Source organism: Phalaenopsis equestris, unplaced genomic scaffold (genome assembly GCF_001263595.1).
Source record: "Phalaenopsis equestris unplaced genomic scaffold, ASM126359v1 Scaffold000002, whole genome shotgun sequence".
In the NCBI taxonomy this organism is placed as follows: Eukaryota; Viridiplantae; Streptophyta; class Magnoliopsida; order Asparagales; family Orchidaceae; genus Phalaenopsis; species Phalaenopsis equestris.
The window spans coordinates 37,189,371-37,196,316 of NW_018164444.1; positions in this window are offsets into that span (position 1 = coordinate 37,189,371).

The window sequence follows — 6,946 nt, forward strand, 5'->3', positions numbered from 1 at the left end:
TATATAAATATATATAAATAAAGAGAGAGAGAGAGAGACGATAGCTTTTAATTATAGAATAGCATTCCTATATAATTGTGTCATGGCACGTTAAATATGTGGGACATAACTCATAAGAGATTGAAGGGGCCATGTGGGTGCGACCAAAACTCCTAATATTCCTATATGACACAAAACACGGGACATAAAAGATTAAAGCAGAAGTATTTTCTTAATTCGTTTTATGTGGAGCACGAGATTTTTTCCTTCCTTACCAGCCTTTGTCAGAAGCAGTTTTCCTCACTGTATTGCGCTATTGAGCGTAGGGGTGTCGTGTTCGGCTCGTTTATATTTCGAGCTCAAAAAGTGTGTTCGTGCTCCACTCGTTTGCTTAATGAGCAGAACACGAGCTGTTCACGAACAAAGAGTCATTTTAACAACCCTAATAATGTAGCCATAAGACAATAAGATTTTGAACAAGATTTAAAAATTATTATTTATATTAAAACATCATTTGAATCTAATTTAATAATTTTTATTCTATTTTCTTAATCAATATTTTAATTATTATAAGTCTTTGTAGCCTTGCAGTCAATTAGTTTTTTTTTAAATACTACTTTATATATATATATATATATATATATATAAACTTGATGAGTAGTATTTCGAGTCAACGAAATTAACGAGCCGAACACGAGCTTCTTAATGAGCCGAACACGAGCTGTTCACGAACAACGAGCCGTTTTGACAACCTTAATTGAGCGCATCGAACTTCCATTTATATAATTTATGTGGTCATATATTTGACAAATTAATACATTTGGATAATATTGGCGTGAATTGGGGTGTTATTTAGGTGCATTAGCCTGAGCAAACCCAAAATACAATTATCCGGATTAAGCATCTACGTATTATCTGTATGTAATAGTTTTTTTTTTTTCAAATATTTATCATATCTAACTATTTGGTTTGTCAATTCGGGTCGGCATGTCGGATTCTGTCGACTGAAATGACCCCACTCGAATCAGGTCAACTTGAACCCGACCCGAATAATAAACGAGTCAAATTCTGAAATGAACCAGTCTCAAAAAATATTCAGGACAACTGAACCTGTATTTCTTTAGTCGAGTTTGAGTCGTGTTGCCGTGTCGGGTCAATTTTTGACATTTAGGGATGTCAATTTGAGTTGGCGGCTCGGGTTCGGGTTCAACCCAAAAATGGTCTGACCCAAATCAGATCAACCTGAACCCAACCAGAATAATAAACAGGTTGAATTCCCTGACTTGAACCCGACTCAAAAAACTTTCCGGTTAACCCGAATCCGAACAAAAATTTTTTGAGTTGTGTTCGAATCGTGTTAGTGTATCAGGTCAAATTTTATGAGATTTTAATTGTTATGATTTTATGTTGCGCAACAATTATAGAATCGCTCCCATTAGACTTTTCATTGTATTGCATTCACAATCCTTTCATAATTATTTTAAAATTGTGGCAATTTAGAATTTTTTAAATTATTGATCTTAGTTAAAACTATTACTAAAGCCTTTTTTTTATTTGACTTCTATGTTTTATTCTGATAATTAGTGTTGTAAAAAAAATTCACATGAAAATATTGTTTTTATTTGTTTTGCTCTTAATATTTTGGATTAGGTTTCTTTTATTTATCAAAAGAGCCGTAGAAACGTGTCCACGAAAACATGGATTGCCGCAATAACTAGAAGAGAATATATTATTATTATTTAAATTAAAAAAAAAAAAAACTTTAGATGTGTTTTGTAATAAAAAGCCTCACATTCCTAAGCAATTCAGCATCAATTTTTTCAAAGGAGGAGCTGACATTATTTTTTAGAGTGGAAAAAAATTTTAAATTATATAAATTATATAAGAAAAAAAGATATACTTGATTATTTATATAGAAAAATCTCAAAATTCTAAGGAGGATTTTTGCTCACCTGCCACTGATTTTTTTAATTTCATAAAATACCAAAGTATTATTATTATTATTATTATTATTATTATTATTATTATTATTATTATTATTATTTTGAGATTCCTTGGCTTCTATAAGAACTGGGGACCTGTTGGGAGGGACTACTCATCATGCATACTTTAATGTTTCAGTTTAGCTAAATTTTGGATATTTTTATTTTCTCATTAATATTTTTTTATTCTTTATTGACGGCTTGTTATTTTCAATGATATCCTTTCGAAGTTTGATCCTACGAATTTAACGCTGGATGGGTGTTAGTTATGAAGTCATATTGTATCATGATCCCTTTCATTGATATACATATTTTTTCGTAAAATATATTTGATATAATTTTTTTTATTGATTAATTATAAATTAAACATATCTTTGCAATATTTAAACGTCATAAAGTTTTTATTCATTCAATTTTTTTAAAAAACATGCATTAAAGTATTTTTTATTTAATTTCTTACCATAAGTTTTAATGGTTGTGCCCCGAACAAGTTGAACTTATCTTTTTATCCCCATATCCTTGAATGTTTCAGACATGAACATTCTTTAGTAAAAAATTGCAGGGATAATTATATATTCGAAGGCATTTATTTTAAAAATGTGAGTATATATGGCAAATAATTTTCAAAGTTAAATGAATCAATTCCTTAAAATAAAGGGAGATTTACATACATATCATACTATTCCTATATATTTATATATCTAACACCTAAAGTTTGATGTTTATAGTTATAACACCTTCGAGTTATTGACCTATGCATGAAATGTGCATTGCACTTTTGAAAATATAGTGATGGTGTTATTTTTGATGTGATGTTCAAGATTAGTACTAGTATGCATGTAAATATAAATGTTTTGGTGTTGGATATGTAAATACATAAGAATTGTGTAGTGGGTATGTAAATGCCCCCCTACAATGGATTTGTGGAGAAACTCAAACCACAACTTACGAATATATACAAGTGGTTGAGAGATTGTTTGGCTCGGTGGATGGAGATTGAGTCAGTTTGGATGGATCATTTTTTGGTCAAATCATTTTGAAATCGAAATACAAAATCCAAATAATGAACCAATCAAAATTTTAATAAGACTGAAACAACCAAATCAAAATTTAATTCAGCTTAAACAGTTCGACAATGGAAAATTTCATCTAAATTGTGTTGGAATTTGGTTATGAACAAATATTATAAATTTCTGGTCTTACATGAATACTACTAATTTAATTTCATTAATCTTTGATTTATTTCAATCAAATATTGCATTCAATGTAATTTTTGATTTTTTTTTATCAATTTGTTTGACATGATATTAAAATGGAATAAGAAATTTTAATTAAATTTCAATGTTATATTTTGTTTTTTAATAAAAATTAAAGTTTAATTAATAAACAAAAATTGAATATTTAGATTAAAAAAAATACCGATACACATCTTTGAAACTGAGCCGAAATCATTCAATCTAGCTCGGTTTTACTTGGTTTTTCGATTTCGACTAAATAATGCACACCGCTAATATATAAAAAGTGTGTTTATTATTATAATAATGAGTAATTCAGTATTAAACTTCTTCGAAAATAATTAGGTGAAGAAGAACGAGTCCTTTGAGAAATACTTGTTTTCAATAGAATTGGTTCCTAATTTTTCTCATTTGACAGAGGCTCAATAAACTATAAATATACTACAAGAAAACTAGGCTCTGGTGGCGCTAATAAGAAGCTACACTCGTGGTTTTATTTGCCCTAAAATTCTAGTAACGATTTAAAATTCACTACAAAATCGTTGCTGATACTTAGCGCCATGAAGCCTTTTAATAAGAAGCTACACTCGTAGTTTTAGGCGACGTTGGCTGTTTTAAAGCAGCATGTTATAGTGTCGGTTATAACCACTACATACATGCAATACTTGTGGCAGTTAAAATCGTCATCGTAAGTAATTTTCTTAAAGAAAAAAAATATCATACACCACCTACAAAAGAATAGAAGTCAATTCAAGAATCCAAAATTTCATCAAAGATGTTGCTAATTATCAGTTGAATCTCATTTTTTCCTGCACAGATCCAAAAAATTGTAATAATTCTCAATAGCATTCTACCCGTTCAAACCGTTACTACACCTGTCTCGCCACATATAGATCCAATCCAACAACATTTATGTGCATTTGCTTCTTATTACAACACTCATAAAATTTTCTGAATCACAATTTCAGCATTCAGCACAAACATGCACTTACATTCCAGATAAAAGAATATACAACCCCATCAGTCTACATAGGAAAGCACAACGTCAACATTACCATAAATCAAACAACCAAACACTGGATGCAAATTTCAGAATCATTCCAATAATATATGCCAAAAGGTCCTCAACACCCCCATTAACTTTAAACTTAGTATAAGAGAACAAATATAACTGACAGTGTAGTCAATGACTATTGAAGATAAGCTTGCTTTGCCTCGCTACCAAAGGGTTGAACCTTTATGTAGGCCCATGACTTTTGTATCTCAAAAATCTACAACAAATAATAATACTTACATGACAATCACATTCGCTTAGAGTGCGGGCATCATTCTAAAGAGCATTTCGTCCATCTAAGAGTGATTTGATTGAAGGATGATGTTTGAAATTTTTGCGAGGATTATAAGTTGCAAACAAAGATTTTGTTTAATTTAAATAAATGTTCATATACATTCAACATAACAATATATAATCTATAACATGATTATAACACAATAATAACAAATACTAGATATATTTATAATTAAATATCTTCACAAAGTTTGAACTTTGGAAAAGAAAAAAAAAAAAAAAAAACAATATGTCAACAATCAAATAAGAAGGCCAACAGAGAATTGAGTGGAGTATAGCACGTCTGACAAAGATTATAGAAGTTTGTTGGGGCAAACAAACGTGATTGTTGTATTCGAGGAAAAGGATAAGGAGGCGAATAAGGAAGAGGATGATGAGTAGGAGGATTAGAATGAGTTTTATGTATTTTTAATTTTTAAAATGCTTCTATTTAAGGCCTAGATGTAAACTTTTGATAATTTGGATTTGTGACAGTATCACCTTTTTCAGTTTTGATATTTTTAAGAGCATTGATCTATGATATGATTGAATATAATATTGTTGTGACATGGATTAAATGTTGTGTTCATATTATGGAAATGCAATTGATATTTAGAATTTATTTTCTATATCTCAGTTTTGCATCTGATTTGCGTCTGTTTTTAGTACAAAAATTAGACGCATAGCTCATCAATATTACTTGCAACAGATTCAACGATATTACACAAAATTTGATACACGTGAAGTCCGAATCAAAACACGACACTAATTATTTGCATCGGAATATTTAGACGCAACATTGACGGAATTAACAATACTAACCACCAAATTACCCTAAAAAAATATGAGATGTAAATCGGAAGCAAATCCTCAATGTCATCGAATTTACATTTGATTAGCTTCGGATTTGGCCAACACAAGTTTGCTAGTTTCTTGTAGTGACACCCAAACTTCAAATTTTACATACAAATCACACAATTGTTAAGTATTACATGGGTGTTATGCACTTAACAACTAAATTTCAATTTTGTATACAAACCACAAAAGTCATATGTATCACATATCTAACACCCTAACATCAATTTTTACATAGAAACCACACACTTCTTGTGTATTATACTTATGCGCCCTTAACTTCAATTTTTACATACATTCCAATCAATTCATATGTATCACAAATTTAACACCCAAACTTTAATTTTTATATAAACCACACAATTCTTACTGCATTGCATACCTAACATCTAAACTTCAATTTTTTGCATACATCCACTAATTTCTTATATGTTAAATATCTAACACCTAAACTTAAATATTTACATAAAATATACACAATTTTTATATATTACAAATCTAACACCTAAACTTTAAATTTTACCAACTAACCACACAATTCTTATGCCAATAGTAGAGTTTAGCAGTTATATACAAATAATTACGAATTGGGTGGTCTGTGTACAAATGTCCCTTTTCCTAAACCTTACATCAAACAAACCCTAAATCCAGAAAAACACTCCTTAAAACATAGCTAAACCGTTAACACATAAACCTAAAGCATAATAGATTCTTTCGGCTTAGAAAAAATAAGGGGTTCGTGAAAAATATTTGCTAAAAAAGAAATCTTACTTTGGGGAGCATGGTTGGTGGTCGGAAGGTTGTTAGAGAGATTTTTGTTGGATGATGGCCAAACAGTCGTCGAACGGTGATCGGATGGTCATCGCCGCAGAAGAAGAGATCATGATCGTTGAATTCACAGGGGTAGCTAGGGTTCTTCGAAAGGAGAGCGTGAATGAGACTTGCTAGCGCCTGATTGTATTTTAATGAATAAGTGTCGGATTTGCGTCAGTCATGTCAGCTACTATTAAGTAAGACATATAATTGCATAAAAAGTTAACGCAAGCTTTTGAAAAGTCATTGCTATTAAGTAACGAGTATGACGATGAAAGAATTCAATGCCAAACCCGACACTAAATATTTGTGACGGAAGAAACTGATTCTAAACTCATCTTTAGTAGGAGTCGACTCAAGTAAGACATAAATTCAACACAAAATATTTGTCGCATATTGTCCGACTCAAAAGTTGACATTATCTAATTGTATTCATGTGTTACATAAGGAATTGTGTTGCGCCTATAGGAGTGGTAATCAACCCGTAAAGATATACGCTTATGGGAGACCTCAAACCCAAAATCTTAAAAGTCCTCCCAAGATGAGGATGAAATCTCTTGATAGTGTAATGTTTAGCGTGTCGCGTGCCTTCTAAAAAAGTGACTCAAAGCCACACGTTAAACACTTGCTCATTTCTCATTCATTTCTTCTTCTTTTTGAGGGAGTCCCGGGCACCAAATTTTCAGACCCCACACATTATTATCTCCAAATTTATGTTAAAAATTCTTTATGTTATTTTCTTAAGCTTAGCAAAT